Below are 19,497 nucleotides of genomic sequence, written 5' to 3'. Positions count from 1 at the left end.
TAAGGCTTCACATACTGGAACAAAGGGCGGAGTAAATTCCTTCGGCGAATCGCCAAAGGTTCTTGGCGATGTTTATGCTTCAGCTTCTTCGTTCTTTTTGTTCCTTTTTGCGCCTAAGTGTCCATACTTCCATTAAATCTTCAAATACCTGAAACTTAAGAGCTTTCATCATATATTGAGACAAAATAAGCATTCGAGGACACTATTTCTATTAAAATAAAGCCCTAAATGAGTCCAATTTGTGGACTTATCAACACCCCCAACTTAAACTTTTGCTTGTCCTCAAGCAAACTCAAGTTCAGCCGTTCAAAAAGGGTGTCTTAAACAGTGTTGAACAAGACTAAATCATGAACATACACAACAAGATTAAAATTATTTATGCAAAGATCAACTGTGTAATCAAAGATTCAAGTTGTGACGCACCATTACCAGAGATTCTCATGCTCGCAATACTTTGCTACTTGTGCGAGTTCAAGCTCGACAAACAGTATCTAAATGCCCTCACTTGAAGAATGATTCCATATTCACACACAAAGGTTAATTAATTCAAGATCAGGAATTAGATGCAACGCTCACACTAAAAAAGAGGAACACAATGCATGCTTTCACCCATAGGTTTGCCCTTATTTTCCAATCGACTTTTGCTTCAGCTTACTCAAGATCAAAAAGCTTTTTCAAAGGCTTGTAATGGAGCTAAGTGTAAAAGTATGGTCATTTAGGCTCAGTGACTTTTTCCTCGTGGGATACGGCATTCTCAAGACATTCCCTTCTTTTCCTTTATGAATTCTTTTTCTAGTGCTTCTAAGTCACCTGTTTATTCACCTTCATGGATTGCTTGCAAAACCCGATTTCCTTCGTATCTTATTCCACATTTGTTTTTGAATTGAAGGGGTTTCCACTTATGCAATCCCATGGGTTAAGGGGGACTTTTTCTTGCTCTTCTTGACTTCTCCTTTTCCTTTTTACCACAACCCCGACTTAGGCTTTTGGCCTAAGTTGGATATTCACTAAATCACAAATTAAGAGGATTGTAGGTAGTGGGTCAAGTAAATCTAGGGTTCATCAGGGTTCTTCCAAAGAAAGGTAAGGCTCAAAGGGTGTTCAAAAGACTTTCACAAACTCACGGGTAGGCCACAAAAGAAGTATATGTCAAATTTGGCTCACACTCTTTAAAATTGCCTATGATCATTTCAAGAGGACACCTTTCTTAATCAATCACACTAACAGGGCAAATTCTAGGTTTATTCATGCATGGTTCAAAGCAAGCTAATCACACAAGGCATTGACACTTAAGTCAAACAAGAGTACACACTTTCGCTAGTGTGCAATGATCATAACAAGACAATCAATTTGATAAATGGCTAATCACAATGAGATGCAAAGAGTTCATATATTTTTTATGCAACTTCATTTGACCACATCGTAGCCATACATTCATGTTCGTTCAATTGAGTGCACTATTCAAGTCATCGGTATTGATCGAAACCGAGACTTAAATTTTTTTTAAAGAACAACCATAATTAACTCATGAGGGGTGGAAAAAATATGCTAAAAATTCAAAATTTGTCAAAAAGGTCAAAAATCGTTTGCAATTGAAAATAAACGGGGAGCCATGAGCTCAAACATCCACAGAAAAGCAGTTATTAACACAATTATAAAAAGACAACTCAAATGTATTCAAAACTCAAATCATAAACAGAACATAAAACTGTAGGCCTCACCCCACCACAAATAAAAAGTAATTTGTCCTCAAATGCAGGTAATACGAAATCAAGAGACAAGATAATGAAAGATAGAGAGGGAGGTAAAGAGGGGATCCTGGCAAATGGGTCGCTTCATCTGTTTGGGCATCAGTACCCAGTGTGACCACCAGAGGGACCAGCTCTATAGGATCTAGCAGCAGAAAACTTTGCCAAGGAAGCTTGCATATTAGCATCGATCATAATTTCTTTCGTCTCAGTCAAATCTTTATCTGCATCTCCCTTAATTTCTTCATTAATCGTTGCATCTCACTCATGGTCAACTATCTCTTTCATTCTACCCCCAAATTCATTGATCTTCTGAGGAAAATTAGGCATGTCTCATATCTCCGTTATTCCAAAGACCATGGGCACATCAGTGGCCTTTAGTTTGTCTACATCTTTACGTAGTTCAGCAATGGCAGATTTTAAAGACGTCATCTCCTCTGTGGCCCCTTGGTTGTGCTCACACACCACTATTCTGGCTACCAAGTCAGCAATGGTAGTGCTCAGCGGTGTTATAGCATTAGTTACGACAATTTGGATCATGCCTGGAATAGAGGCCTCTAGTCTAGCAGTTCAACGATATGTAGAAAGAGTCAACTGTCCCATCCGTAGTAAGGAAGCACGAGTGAGAAGAAGTCGGGAACTAGCAGCAACAGTAGTGGGTCTTGGCAATTTTGTAGCAGCAGAAGAACCTTGAGTATCAGTGGGAGTAATAGTGGCGATGGATACACCTGAAGGCCCAAGGGTCGGAGCTGGTAGAGATGTTTTTGCAGGAAATGATTCTTTGTTGGCTAACTCCACCAATGTTACCTTCTTCCTTTCTGCTTGATCCTTAAGGTACTCGTCTTCGATCTTCCAGATATCAGTAGAGGCTGTGGGCATCACTTCCACATCCATCTCGGTATCTCAAGGTACTTGGACTCGTTTGCATAATTCTGTGATCAGGACTGGGAATGGAAGTGAGGTTTGGCTCTGCCTTGCACGCATGAGTATCTCTGAAGCGACGATAGTTCTAAAATTTATCTGAGGCTCCTCTACAACGCAACCCTGGCAAGCTGCCTTGGCGAGGTGAAGGATTGCCTCATTCTTGGATGGCATAATTGCGTTGCTGATAAAACTGAACCAGAACCTTGCTGCTATGTTTAGTTCTTTCTTTTCAATGGGAACTCCTTCCGCTAGCCACTTGGGAGTCTCATTTTCAATTAATGGGGCTACCCACTTTTTCATCTCATCCAGTTGCTTTGTTCTAATCAAGTACTGGCAGTGATCCCTACTGTTTGTGGACATGCCCAATAATGCGTTGATTTCCTCACTATCACACTTCACCCTTTTATCTTGGACAACCACGTAGTTGACTTCTTTGAAGGCTATTGCTAGTTGGTTTTTTTTTGGTATTAGTGCACTGTATTCCCTGTACAGCTCTCTTACCCTGTTTGGAATTTAAGGGCCACGGGTTTGATGAAGATTTGGAACTCGTGGTATCTCAGACATTTCATGATCTCTTGGTGCCTGTCTATAACCCCTTATACGGACGACGCTTTTCCTCCAAACAATTTCTTGGCCTCACAGCCTTTACTTTATTCATATACTTAGGCGGAGGACCTTGCATTGGAAGTGCTAATACCATTGCCTTCTTTTGAACTGAATGTGTTGTGGGGGCAGGCTGGTAAGTACTGGCCCTAGATGAATTTCTCAACTTCTTAATTCACCGCTCGACCCTCTGCACTATTAACATATCCGTCACGACCCAAGCCTAGGGCCTAGACGTGACATGGCGAATGAGGAACCCGAAGGAACCCCAAACAAGCCTCTCAAACTTGTCATCACACTTCATCGATCGCGGAAGTACAATCAACATTAATTAACGGGAAATAGGTACTAAGGGTAAACTATTTCTAAAAGACATCATAGAACAAGAGTCAAGCTCATTTACAAAATACTTGTCCAACGCACACCTCTACATACATAGATAGGATGGGGGCCATGACATACTACCGGCTCCCCTCATAGTCAGAATACAATTGCAAGCTAAAGTCTCAAAACATAGGAGTAGGAAACATAACATAGCCCTCAAATCATTGTGGACTCACCAACAAACTCGGATAAGCACCATACTAGCCACGTGAATGGAGAGAAGGATCAAGAGTAGCTTCGGTCCCTACATGGTGACATCATGTAGGCAAAATATGCGTTAGTACTTGGAATGTACTAAGTATGCGGGGTGCAACACAAAGATAGACAAGGACACAATCGAAATACAAGAAATAGTTTCATAGGCATTATGAATAACAATATGAGGATGCATGATCAAAGTGAAGTCAAAACATGTTTAAGTAAATCTATACTAATAGTAGATATCATATGTGTATGCATGATCCAATCAATCTATAACCCCAATTTAGGATGGGGATGCCGTTCATACCCGGACACCCTGGTGGCAAGGTACAAACCCCTCACATGGTTGATGTTGGTCACACCCCAAGCATCCTAGGTGGTGAGATATAAACCTCTCACATGGTTGATGTTGGTCACACCCCAAGCATCCTAGGTGGTGAGATATAAACCTCTCACATGGTTGTCTGGTTCTTTTCCCTCGGACCGGGCATGGTCATGCAATACTTTATATAGGAAATTCCCATTAGGCTTTAATGCAATCTCACGTATGGAATGAACATATACACAAGTTTAGTTTGTCATCAACACATCTGTGGATTGCCATACATCTCATAACTCAAGCTTTAAAGCATTGATTTATCAATTCTCCATAGTTTGACATTTTGTCAAACACCTTGAAGGCATGTAATGGAATCAAAGAGCATGGAAAATAGGGTAGTAATTATGCAGCCAAACCAGTGAACAACCTACAACAACACCTTTTAACACCCACAATACCACATGAAAATGTCCACATCCATTCCAAATTTAGATTCAAGTTCTAGAGTCACAACATGCTCAAAACAATCACTTTTCAAGTTTAAAATTCAATGTGCAGGAAATTATTACAAAGAACAAGACTAATTTATGAATCTTAACTTAAACCATGAATTAGTGAGTAGAATAGAGTTTAGGCACTATGGGTGGAAGGACCCAGGAGTTCAACACAACATACCTTGATTTCTTATGAAGGTCTTGAGAGTGTCTTCAATGGAAGCTTGGAACTTGGAGCAAGAGTCTCTTCAATCTTGAGGAAGGTTTTGGATTAGGGTTCTTGAGAGAACTTGAGAGAAAATGTGTCTAAGTATGGGAAAGGTGTTTTGGGAAATGTTTTAGAGATGGGAATTGAACTAATGGTATATAGGAAATAACATATGCCCTTTGGAAAAATGGTCCAACACTAAGAAAAAAAAATGAGGCGGGTGAACAGTAAAAACGCTCACTGGAAATTGCATTTCCTGCCCGACAGATTTTACGATAATGGGCATAACTTTGTCGTCCGAACTCCGAATGAGGTGAAACGAAGTGCGTTAGGTAGCTAACCCCAAGGGCTTTCCATGGATATGTTATGATCCACCCAATTATTTTTGTGCTAGGAGATATGACCCTCCAAATTAGACCCTCGAAAAAGGCTTCACTTGGAAATTTCAGATTTTGATACGGTTGCTCTAAAATTTGGGTTAGACCCATTTCCCACTCAATTTGACCCCCTAAACAAGAATATGAAGTCGTATTTTTGAAAAACGAAATGGATTTTTTTTGATATAGCTAAACAAGTTTCCGGTAACTTCCGAAGCACATTTTTAAGAACCTTTTGGGTCATTTCAATATCTTCCTCATCAGAAGCCACATCTTTTCTTTTAGACTGGTTGGGGTCATTTCTATAAAAGCCATTACTGTCGGTGCTTCCATCTGACAATTTGAGAATCTTGTATTTCCCTTCCCATTTTCACCATTTGTGGAAAGTTTAGCAACTTTGCTTTTGAACACGTTAGTATCCTCTTTGATTGTAATTCCTTTTTTTTTACTTTCAGGTGGCTTGCTTCTTTCTGCAACTTTAGATCTAACCATTTCTGCAAAGATTTTAGAAGAAGTTAAAACAAGTAAGCCAAGTTCAGAGAGATTCAATTACAAACGGACTTGCCGAATAGATCTGTGAGTCACCAAGTTGCTTTTGGAGACCAAGACTTTATCCGCCTAAGGATGTAGTCTAAAAGGGTTCGGGGATGCAGATAAAGGGTGATCAAGGCGACCTTTTGCGGGTCGCCATCTACCTTTGACGATCAGGGCTTTTTGGCTGAGAGTTACAGAATACTAACTACAAGTAGCATAAAATTAAAAAGAGAGATGGAGTCCCTTGGGCCAACTGCCAAGTGATTCGGCGAGTTGGTCTTGGCACGCTGAAATGCCTAAATTCATCAAAGAATCAAAGCACATAACCTAGGATAAAATTACCTGGAATGGGAGCATATATATCATAATTAAATGTAGGGTTTGGAGAACCAACCTTTTGGGTAGATTATGTCAAGACTGTGATGCTGAGCGGCAGGTTATTATAGATCTGATCACTACTAAAGCAACTAAAATACTTAGAAGGTGCAAAAATTCTGAAATTACTAAGTAGGTGTGATTTTGCGAAAATTGAGAGTGAGAGAATATGAGAAAGGTTGAAAGTTCAGACCCGCGAATTTATAAAATCCGTCCAGATCTAATCCATTCGGCGACATTAGTTGGATTTGCTTTTCTACTCGTCGATACGTCGAGTGTTCATCTATCACACCGAGTTTTACAGGACCCTCAATCAAAGTGAGGATCCAAAAAGCGGTCTTAATAGCAATCGCCGATCTAGTCGCCGGTTCGCCGGTTGGACTTGCGTACTTCATCCTGTACGTTTTCACAAATTTTTCATGCCCAATTATACAAAATCAAAGCACCTTTATTTCAAAAAATTACCAAAATTAATGTAGTTAAGGGCTTTGGGATGCCTCCCAAACGGAGCCTTAGTTAATGTCGTGGCACGACGTGGGTTAGCATCTAAATTCCACTTTTGGGGTTAGCCTAAACATTGTTTAGCAACCCCTTGCCTTGTGTCTGATAGATGTGAGGCATTACATGACCCAATAGAGTTTCAATTAGTTGGATAAATCTAGAGTGAGAACCGCTCATCTGGTGTAGCACTTCTACATTTTCCTTAATCTTCTCTAGCACTCTATCTTGCTCATTTAACTTTTGAAGAATGGTTAATAACATATCTTTAATATGTTTACTTTCAACCCCCATAGATCTTCCTTGCTCAATAGGTGATCCACAATTTCACTTTTCTTTGAACATCACCTCCAGTTGCTCAACCTTTTGGGTCAAGTTATCCATCTGACCCTGCAAAATGATCAATTGCTGGTGTTTCTCAATATCCTTATTGGTTTTAGCCACAAGGTCAAGGAATTTGGCTGTGGTCTCTTAAGAATGTTTCTCACGACCACCTGGCATGAGTCGGTCGATCATCCCTCTGTTTTCGGGATTCAGACTACTATAGAAGCATTCCAATAGAACTAAATCGGCGATTTCATGAGTTGGGCATTGTATCAATAGTGTTTTATACCTCAGCCATGACTCATGCAAAGGTTCTTCTTATAGATGCTTGAAGTTCAAGATGTGATCCCTGAATCTCATCACTTCTTCTTAGAGGTGCTCCGTTGGTCCACCATCCCCATCATGTATACTCATTATCATGTCTCAACACACAAACAGCTAGACAAAACTAAGAATTAGGTACGTAGATTACAACTAAAAAAAACAAAAACTCTACTACTCTAAAAATTATCAAATAACACCACTCCCTAGCGGTGACGCCATTTTGATGCTTATCGTGTCCAACGACACTAACCTACGTATGAGTTTCTAAAATCTTCGATAGTATGGTAACCCAACTAAAGGTTGGGGCCGTGTCCCAAGGGAATGGTTTTGAGAATTCATAGAAAAATAAAATAAAGCTCTAAATAGTCGTAGCTAAAGATATTAATGAGTAAAAACATAATGAATAGCAGGGGGTGACACAAAAGTGTCAAATAACAATTTGAAGGTTTTGTCAAAATTAGTAAAAATAGCAAAAATTAACAAGAAAATCCAGAATTAGGAAATGTTCTTGGGCTGTGACCGCGATACAAGTTGAGATAAGTAGTTGGGTACATTCTTTTGAAAGGAAATTTGTACGATAATAGTGACTAGGCTAAGCTTTAAATGGAAATAAGTTCCCTCTCGGGCAACTTACCCCGTTTCAAATGTGTTCCTCTCGAACACACATGTGCCGCATAAAGACCAGCCTACGCCTTACCCCACTAACTCTCTCGAGCGGAGTGTTAGGATATGGGACTAGGGCTCACCCTCTCGGGCTAAACCTCATGTCGACCCACTTCTTAGGCCATCAGTTTAGTGGTCTTGGATTTGCGACCTCCTTCTCGGGCAAGCCGAAAACACATGGGTGGCTTTGAATTTGCAACTACGAACCCTTCAGATTAAACCACAACCACTAGGTAAAATCACCATTAAACTACATCAAGCCTATCAGCAAGCAATACCCAACAATAATATCAACACATATTTGCTAAATCACACCCCAAAATTGGGTGTTTTTAGCCACACATCAAGAAATAACAAAAATACACCTAAAATGATAGTAAAATCAAATGGGTATAAGAAATTAAACCTTGATTTTAGCAAAGGAAGAAGAATGGACAAAACCCATTTCCAACTTGGGGAAGATGAAATCCTTCTTTCTTCAAGTCTCCCAAAAACCCTTTCCAAACTTGAGAGAAAAATATCCAAAAAGTATTGTTCTATTCTGGAAAATTAAAATAAAGGTTCGACCCTTTAATAATTAATAACAAGTTTAGTATTTATAGACTTCAGAAAATAGCGCTGGCGGATCTTTCGCGAAGTTAGTCGATGTCGCTGATTGACTCGCCGACTCGCCTTTCTTCGGTTTCATCGCCGTTTAATTCTTACCTCCAGCATCTTCACGTTCTGGACCATTGGGCGGTATAAAATTGCCTTACAAAACTATTCGGTGAAATATTGACTGCTCCTTTCACTGCCTTTTTTATCCTTCTCCTTCAGGGCTTCCCGTACTGGAACAAAGGGCAGAGTAAAGCCCTTCGGCGAATCGCCAAAGGTTCTTGGTGGTGCTTATGCTTTAGATTCCTCTTTCTTTTCAGCCTTTTTGTTCCTTTTTTCGCCTAAGTGTCCATGGTTCCACTAAAACACCAAATACATGAAACTTAAGAGTTTTCATTAGATATTGAGACAAAATAAGAATTCGAGGACACTATTTCTATCAAAATAAAGCCCTAAATGAGTCCAATTTGTGGACTCATCAACACCCCAACTTAAACTTTTGTTTGTCCTCAAATAAACTCAAGTTCAATCATTAAAAAAGGGTGTCTGAAATAGTGTTGCACAAGAATCAATCATGAACATACACAACAAGATTAAAATTACTTATGCAAAGATCAACTGTGTACTCAAATATTCAAGTTGTGACACACCATTACCAGAGATTCTCATGCTCGCAATACTTTGCTACTTGTGCGAGTTCAAGCTCAAAAAACATTATCTAAATGCCCTCACATGAAGAATAATTCATATTCACACACAGAGGTTAATCAATTAGAGATCAGTTATCAGATGCAATGCTCACACTCAAAAAGAGGAACACAATGCATGCTTTCACCCATAGGTTTGCCCTTATTTTCTAATCGACTTTTGATTTGGCTTACTCAAGATCAAAATGGTCTTTTTAAGGCTTGTAATGGGACTGAGTGAAAAGGTATGGTCATATAGGTTCAATGACTTTTTCCTCATGGGAAATGGCATTCTCAAGGCATTCCCTTCTTTTCCTTTATGAATTCTTTTTCTAGTGCTTCTAAGTCACCTGTTTATTCACCTTCATGGATTGCTAGGAAACCCGATTTCCTTCGTATCTTATTCCACTTTTTTTTTTAATTGAAGGGGTTTCCACTTATGCAATCCCATGGGTTAAGAGGGACTTTTCTTGCACTTCTTGACTTCTCCTTTTCCTTTTTCCCACACCCCCGACTTATGCTTTTGGCCTAAGTTGGCTATTCACTAAATCACAAATTAAGAGGATTGTAGGTAGTGGGTCAAGTACGGTCTAGGGTTTATCAAGGTTCTTCCAAAGAAATTTAAGGCTTAAAAGGTGTTCAAAAAAGTTTCACACACTCACGGGTAGGCCACAAAAGAGGTATATGTCAAATTTGGCTCAAACTCTTTAAAATTGCCTAAGATTATTTCAAGAGGACAACTTTCTAAATCAATAAGACTTACGGGGCAAATTCTAGGTTTATTCATGCATGTTTCAAAGCAAGCTAATCACACAACGCATCGATACTTAAGTCAAACAAGACTACACACTTTCGCTAGTGTGCAACGGTCATAACAAGAGAATCAATTTATTAAATGGCTAATCACAACCAAATGCAAAGTGTTCATGTATTGTCAATGCATGTTTATTTGGCCTCATCGTAGACATAAATTCATGTTCGTTCAATTGAGGGAACTATTCAAGTCATCGGTACTGATCAAAACCGAGACTTAGATTCTTGCAAAAGAATAGCCACATTCAACTTACGAGGGGTGGCAAAAATGTGTGAAGAATTCAAACCAATTTGAAAGGGTCAAAAATCGTTTGCAATTAAAAATAAACGGGGAGCCACATGCTCAAACATCCACAGAAAAGTACTTATTAACACAATTATAAACAGACAACCCAAATGTATTCAAAACATGAATCATAAACAGAACACAAAAGTGTGGGCCTCATCCCACCCCAAATAAAAAGCAATTTGACCTCAAATGCAGGTAATACGGAATCAAGAGACAAGATAAAGAAAAATAGAAAGGGAGGTAAAGAGAGGATCTTGGCTAATGTGTCGCTTTATCTGTTTGGGTATTAGTACCCGGAGTGACCACCAGAAGGACCATTTCCACTATATCTAGCAGCAGAAAACTTTGCTAAGGAAGCTTGCACAGCAGCATCTATCATAATTTCTTCCGTCTCAATCAAACCTTCATCTGCATCTCCCTCAATCTCTTCATTAATCTTTGCATTTGACTCATGGTCAGCTACCTACTCGCTCTACCCCCAAGTTCATTGATCTTCTGAGGCAAATTACGCATGTCTGGATTCTCCACTGTTCCAAAGACCATGGGCACATTGGTGGCTTTTAGTTTGTCTACATCTTTACGTAGTTCATCAATGGCAGCTTTTAAAGCCGTCACCTCCTCTATGGCCCCTTGGTTGTGCTCACACACCGCTATTCTAGCTACCAAGGCAGCAATGGTAGTGCTCAGCGGTGTTATACCATTAGTTACGACAATCTGGATCATGCCTGGAATAGAGGACTCTAGGCTACCAGCTCGACGATCAGCAGAAAGAGTCACCTGTCCCATCCGTAGTATGGATGCCCGGGTGAGAACAAGACGGGAGCTAGCAGCAGCAGTAGTGGGTCTTGTCTATTTTGTAACAGTAGAAGAACCTTGAGTATCAGTGGGAGTAATAGTGGCGATGGATATACATGAAGGCCCAAGGGTCGGAGTAGGTAGAGATGTTTTTGCTGGCAATGATTATTTGTTGGCTAACTCCTCCAATGTTGCCTTCTTCCTTTCTGCTTGATCCTTAAGGTACTCGTCTTTGATCTTCCAGATATAAGTAGAGGATGTGGGCATCACTTCCACATCCCTCTTGGTATCTCGAGGTACGAGGCTCATTTGCATAATTCTATGATTAGGACTAGGAATGAAAGTGAGGTTTGGCTCTGCCTTGCATGCATAAGTATATCTAAGCGATGATTATTCCCAAATTTATCTAAGTCTCCTCTATAACGCAACCCAAGCAAGTTGTCTTGGCGAGGCGAAGGATTGACTCATTCTTGGATGGCATAAATGTGTTGCAGATAAAACTAAACTAGAACCTTGCTGCTATGTTTAGTTCTTTCTTTTCAATCGGAACTCCTTCCGCTAGCCACTTGGGAGTCTCATCTGAAATTAATGGGGCTAACCACTTTTTCATATCATCCAACTACTTTGTTCTAATCAAGTACAGACAGTGATCCCCAATGTTTGTTGACATGCCCAAGACTGCGTTGATTTCCTCACTATCACACTTCACCCTTTTATCTCGGACAACCACATAGTTGACTTCTTTGAAGGCTGATGCTAGTTGTTTTTATTGTGGTATTAGTGCACTATAGAACTCTCTTACCCTGTTTGGAATATAAGGGCCACGAGGTTTGGTGAAGATTTGGAACTCGTGGTATCTCAGACATTCCATGATCTCTAGGTGCCTATCTATTACCCCTTCTATGGACAACGTGTTTCCTCCAAAAAATATCTTGGCCTCGCAGCCTTTACTTTATTCATAGATTTAGGCGAAGGACCTTGCATTGGAGATGCTAAAACCATTGCCTTCTTTGCAACTGGAGGTGTGCTGGTGGAAGACTCGTAAGTCCTAGCTCTAGATGAATTGCTCAGTTTCTTAATTCGTCGTTCGCCCCTGTGTGCTATTAGCATATATTCCTCGTCAGAACCAATACTTTGACTGGTTGAGGTCATTTTTATAAAATCCATTATTGTCAGTGCTTGCATCTGACAATTTAAGGATCTTGTATTTGCCCTTCCCTTTTTCACCATTTGTGAAAAGTTCAGCAACTTTGCTTTTGAAAACGTAGTATCCTCTTTGATCGTAATCCCTTATGTTTTACTTTGAGGCTGCTTGCTTCTTTCTCCACCTTTAGATCTAGCCATTTCTGCAAAGATTTCAGAAGAATTTAAAACAAGTAAGCCAAGTTCGGAGAAATGCAATTACAGATGGACTTGCCGAATAGATCGGCAAGTCACCAAGTTGCTTTTGGTGACCAGGACTTTATCCGCCGAAGGATGTAGTGTAAATGGGTTCGAGGATGCAGACAAAGGGCGATCAAGGCGACCTTTTGTGAGTCACCATCTACCTTTAACGATCAAGGCTTTTTGGCTGAGAGTTACAAAATAATAACTACAAGTAGCATAAAATTAAAAAGCGAGATGCAGTCCCTTGGGCCAACTTCCAAGTGATTCGGCGAGCTGGTCTCAGCACACTGAAAGGCGTAAATTCATTAGAGAGGAAAACCACATGACCTAAGATATAATGACCTGGAATGGGAGCATAAATATCAAATTAAATACAGGGTTTGGAGAACCAACCTTTTGGGCAGATTAGGTCAAGACTGTGATGTTGAGCGGCAGGTTATTATAGATCGGAGCACTATTAAAGCTTCTAAAATACTTACGAGGTGCAAAAATTTTTAAAATACTAAGTAGCTGTGATTTTGCGAAAATCGAGAGTTAGAGAATATGAGAAAAGTTGAAAGTTCAGACCCTTGATTTTATAAAATACCTCCAGATCTAACCATTTGGCGACATTAGTTAGATTTTCTTTGCTACTCGGCGATCCGCTGAGTGTTCATCTATCCCGTCAAGTTTTACAAGACCCTCAATCAAAGTTAGGATCCAAACGGTGGTCTTAGTAGCAATCGTCGATCTAGTTGGCGGTTCGCTGGTTGGACTTGCGTACTTCATCCTGTACTTTTTCACATATTTTTTATGCCCAATTCTACAAAATCAAAACACCTTTATTTCAAAAGTTATACCAAAATTAACGTAGTTAAGGGCTTTGGGTTTCCTCCCAAACACTACCTTAGTTAACATCGTGGCATGACGTGGGTTAGCATCTAAATTCCACTTTTGGGATTAGCCAAAACATCATTTAGCAACCTCTTGCCTTGTTTCTGATTGATGTGAGCCATTATATGACCCAAGAGAGTTTCAATTAGCTGGATAGATCTAGAGTGAGAACCGATCATCGGGTGTAGCACTTCTACATTTTCCTTAATCTTCTCTAGCACTCCATCTTGCTCAATTAACTTTTGAAGAATGGTTAGTAACATATCTTTGATATGTTTACTTGCAACCCCCATAGATCTTCCCTGCTCCATAGGTGATCCACTATTTCGCTTTTCTTTGAACATCACCTCCAGTTGCTCGACCTTTTGGGTCAAGTTATCCATCTGACCCAGCAAAATGATCAATTGCTGGTCTTTCTCAGTATCCTTATTGGTTATAGCCACAAGGTCAAGGAATTTGGCCGCGGTCTCATAAGATTATTTCTCACGACCACCTGGCATAAGTCAGTCGATTATCCCTCTATTTTTGAAATTCAGAATCATATAGAAGAATTCCAGTAGAACTAAATCAGGGATTTCATGAGTTGCGAATCATATCAATAGTGTTGTAAACCTCAGCCATGAATCATGAAAAAGTTCTCCTTCTAGATGCTTGAAGTTCAAGATGTGAGCTCTGAATTTCATCACTTCTTCTAGAAGGTGCTTTGTTGGTCCACCGTCCCCATTATGTATATTCATTATCATGTCTCAAGACACAAACAGCTAGTCAAAACTAAGAATTAGGTAAGTATATTACAACTAAGAAGAAAAAAAACTCTACTAATCCAAAAATTCACAAATAACACCATTCCCCAGCAGCGGCACCATTTTGATGCTTACATGACTAACAACACTAACCTACGGTACGAGTGTCTACGATTGTTGATAGTATATTAACCCAACTAAAGTTTGGGGTAGTGTCCAAAAGGGAGTGGTTTTGAGAATTAATAGAGAAATAAAATTAATCTCTAACTAGACGTAGCTAAAGATATTAACGAGTAAAAACAGATTAAATAAAATGGGGTAACAAAAAAGTGTCAAATAAGGATTTGGGGGTTTTGTCACAATTAGTAAAAATAGCAAAAATTAACAAGAAAATCATGTATGGGGAAATGTTCTTGGGGTGTGACCGCAATACAAGTTGAGATAAGTAGTTGGGTACATGCTTTTGAAAGGATATTTATAAGATAATAGTGACTAGGCTAAACCTCAAATGGAAATAAGTTCCCTCTCGGGCAACTAACCCCGTTTCGAATGCGTTCCTCTCGGACACCCATTTGCCACATAAAGACCTGCCTACGCCTTACCCCACTCACTCTCTCGAGGCTGAGTGTTAGGATATGGGACTAGGGCTCACCCTCTCGCGTTGAACCTCATGCCGACCCACTCCTTACGCCATCAGTCTAGTGGTCTTGGTTTCGCAATCTCCCTCTCGGGCAAGCCGAAAACACATTGGTGACTTTGTATTTGCAACTACAAACCCTTTAGATTAAACCACAACCAGTATGTGAAATCACCATTAAACTACATCTAACCTATCAACAAGAAAGACCCAACAATAATATCAACACATATTGCTAAATCACACCCCAAAAATAGGGATTTTTAGCCACACATCAAGGAATAAAAAAATACACCTAAAATGATAGTAAAATAAAATGGGTATAAGAAATTAAACATTGATTTAAGGAAAGGAAGAGGAATGGAGAAGAACCACTTCCAACTTGGGGAAGATGAAATCCTTCTTTCTTCAACTCTCCTGAAAACCCTCTCCAAACTTGAGAGAAAAATATCCAAAAATTATTATTCTATTCTAGAAAATTTAAATAAAGGTTCGACCCTTTAATAATTAATAACAAGTTTACTATTTATAGACTTCACAAAATACCGCTAGCAGATCTTTCGACGAAGTTAGTTGATGCCGCCAAATGACTCGGCGACTCGCCCTTCTTCTGTTTCATCATCGTTTCATGCTTGCGTTCAACAGCTTCACGTTCTGGACCATTGGGCGGTATTGTACTGCTTCGCGGAACTATTCGCTGAAGCGTCGTCTACTCCTTTCATTGCCTTTTTTATCCTTCTCCTTCAAGGCTTCGTGTACTGGAACAAAGGGCGGCGTAAATCCCTTAGGCGAATCGCCAAAGGTTCTTGGCGATGCTCTTGCTTCAGCTTCTTCGTTCTTTTCAGCCTTTTTGTTCCTTTTTGAGCCTAACTGTCTATGCTTCCACTAAAACTTCAAATACCTGAAACTTAAGAGTTTTCATCAGATATTGAGACAAAATAAGAATTCGAGGACACTATTTCTATCAAAATAAATCCCTAAATGAGTTCAATTTGTGGACTCATCAAAGATACCAACTATACTCTCTTGAACTCATTAATATCTTATTCTCAATACTTGACTTGATTTCAGATCTTATCATCTCCCCCTTAGGTTGAAAGCTATGGACATATTTCATCATCTCTAAACTAGTATACATCCCCTTTTCACAACTTAAGTACTATTTTCCCACTTATTACACATCATTACTCAATCAATTCTATAGCCTCCTGAACATCATGACCCTCTCAAAAATATCATAAGCCTATCTTAGATCTATCACTTCATGAATACTATGTTCTTTTATTAAATAGAAATATTTACTCTCCTCTAACACGATGGCACATCGACATCAACTCTATTTTGGTTAAAACATAATTTATCTCCTCATGACTAGTAATTATTCGTCTTCCTTGTATAAAGAACTCTCTACAACATTATTGTTCCTTATTTGACTTGTAATGAACTCATCACTTATAACTAGCTGGGTGCATGATTACAACAACATAATCTGCCCGATCACTATCTCCTTTCTTTAGATTACTGAACCTCTACATACTATTCTCTTAACTTAAGGCGTACTCTTTACTATTACTGCTCATAATCTCATGATTCATACTATCTTTTAGGGTGAAAATACTATCCAATATCTAAACATACTTTCTCAAAAGGATCTCAGCTGACACAGTACTTAGAGAAGAGAGTACAACTCAATTTAGCTCAAACGCACGATTCATATAAATATGAGTGCATTTCCTCGAATTCAATACTAACTCACTCACAGCCTTATCTAAAGCCCATCTATAGTCTCATGAGTTTTTCAAGATTTTTTCTAAGATCAAGTCATCGATAAAGGACTGAATTTCCTTTTCAACCACCTCTAGTATGGGGGGTAGTCGAATGAATATAAGAACGCACGAGTTAAAATAAATCTTTATGACATAGCTCTATTGCACGATTAAAAGTAGGAAAGATGGGAAACTTTTCTTAAATGTTTGTAGTCCCTCATTTATAGAAGTGGGGCACTCACAACTATCATGACCCAGGGGTACCCCCTAGATGTAACACGGCGTACTTGTTCCTGAAGGGGTCTCATTCAAGCCCTTAGCATAATCATGAACATAATTGAATTGAAATGATACGAAATTTAAAACTTCTTACAATAAAAGTCTTTCCATATAAGAAATATAATAGTCTAGACCTTGTCGTAATCACCATCTAACACAATCAAATGCAATCATAGGGTCACAACCCTTTAGAAATCATAGTCTTGAGAATAGAAAATACGAAAGGAAACTAGAAATGAATAATGTCTTGTCCTCGAACCATGAGGACTCACAAAGCTTGGAAAATAGTCAACCCAAGCCTTACTTGAAAAGAGAAGTACGTCTCAATGACCGGAACCTACACTTATAGAAAATGTAGAAATATGGGTTAGCACAAAAGTACTAAGTATGCATAAAAATTCTTAACTCATCTAAAAAGGGACATTTAGTTGAAATCATGCATTTATAAAGTTTAAAAGCAATAATGCACATTTAGAGTAATTACAAAGTCAAACCATTTCATAAGCAACCCTAGGCTACCATAATCATGCATAACAAACCCTGACCTCAGCCATAGCAAACACTCATAGACAAGGAGTCATTAATGTTCCTACCTTACAATAGGAAAAATCATTCATGGCAACAGTGCATATCATCCATACATGGATTCACATATCTTTATAGTATGAGGAGACCACACCATAACCCTTTTATAAGTCTACCTGTGCAATGTACAAGTGAAGTAACATACCCCTACTAACACTAAGCAAAGCTCATTAAGAAGTCATAAGTATAGTTCATGTTCATGTTTAACACAAGCAATATTGACAATCTACCCTAATCACTCCACTATAATTACCAACTTTGAACTACACTAACGATAGGCTACATGATAAATCTCAAATCACTCTTTAAAACTAATCAAAAGAGTGAGCGATCGTAGTCATTAATAACCCAACGAAGAGTCAGGGTCGAATCCCACAGAGAATGATATATTGTAGAGAATTCGTATCAAAAGATTTGGATTTTCAGATCGTTCATTCGAAATAGTAAGAAAAATTGAGTGGATACTTCCACCAAGCTTATATAAACATTTGTTTATCAATTATCCCAGTTAAACTAAAATATCAATGATTTTAAGAGTAAACAAGCAATCTTGGGGTGTGGGGAATGTCGATATAACATTGGGGATAATTGTGTTGCTCAATAATGACAAACATTCATGAATAAGCTAAGTCATATTCATTTATGCTAATCATCTTTCTATCTCAGAGCATCTATGCATAGAATCTCCTTTCACTCTAATCTAAATTTAGTGTAAACAACCCAATATTTTACTCTATTCTCTCTTTCAACAACAAGGCTAATAGATCGGACCCATAACCTCTATTTACAGGCAAGTTACAGACATCAAACCCAAATTGCTAGTATCACACTAATTACCAACTCTAATCAATTTATTCCATGCATCAACCGGAGATCGAAAGTAGGGACTAAGTTTGCAACCTTAACCCATAAATTTACCCCTGCTAATTAGACAAAAATTTGCTTATAAACAACAACAAAACAAAGCATAGCACAATACCCACTACATTAAATCAACACCCTACCCCATGATTGCACCCCTAGATCTTTGGATTATAGCTACCCATCACAAAAAGTAAAGAAATTATACCTTCCCCGAAAGCAACCACGGGTAACATGAAATTAAGAAATTGCAAGTAGACCCACTTTGGATTCAACTTCAATTTATCAATTTCAAGTACAAAGTTATAAAACTCCAAAACCTAGATAAGTGTTCCTAAAAATTAAAGTGTTTTCTCTCTCAACTATTAATACAAAAACTGATATTTTATATTCTATGTCATCTGATCCACCCATATAATTTCTCTCCTTTGGGCTATTTAGAAATTTTCAAAACTAGGCCTAAGATTCCACTACACGGCTCAATCGGTGACATAAGTTGTGCTCGCCAAACACGTTCAATGCATCGCCTCTTGCTTCTCATCTCACCTTTAAATGCTCTAGGCTTCATGTATTTTGAACTTTAGTTGGTGAACTCAATTGATTCAACCTTTCCCGTTCGACGAATCGCCAATCAACACCTTCGTTCTCCTTTCAAGCATTAAATCTTTTCTTTCCATACTGTTATTTTAGGTGATGTTCATCAAGGTTTCCTTTCTCGTTTGGTGCATCGCCTTCTCCACTGGAGTCTGTCGACAAAAAATGATAGACACAACTGCCACACATTGTCATTTTAGATGAGGTCGTGCGAACTGGTGATCCACACTTCTTGTCTATAGATCCACAATGTATGGTTTGCACTTATTTTAGTTTTTTGTCCATTATTTCAAATATCAATCATTGCCTTGTCCAATTTCCTTTATAGCAGCAAATCATCAACGTTTAATTTGAATAGGACAATATAAGTCATCGACGACACTCATTATTTGTACTACCCAGAAACGTTTAGAGCTACGACTTGAACCGTCTTTCGTTGTTACTAGGATTTTACAAAGGAATTTATAATTTCTTAAGTATTAAGGTCAGGTCACTAGATGTAGCACCTTGAGTTTCAAAAAGAACCAAATTGGAAATAGCAAAATCTGAAATTTTGCAAGGTCTGCTTAAGTTATGAGTTTTGGTTCAACTTGAAATGTTCAGAACTCCTAGAACATGAT

Source organism: Solanum stenotomum, chromosome 3, assembly GCF_019186545.1.
Source record: "Solanum stenotomum isolate F172 chromosome 3, ASM1918654v1, whole genome shotgun sequence".
Lineage (NCBI taxonomy): Eukaryota > Viridiplantae > Streptophyta > Magnoliopsida > Solanales > Solanaceae > Solanum > Solanum stenotomum.
The sequence above is the reverse complement of the archived record's forward strand: the minus strand, read 5'-3'. Positions refer to the sequence as shown.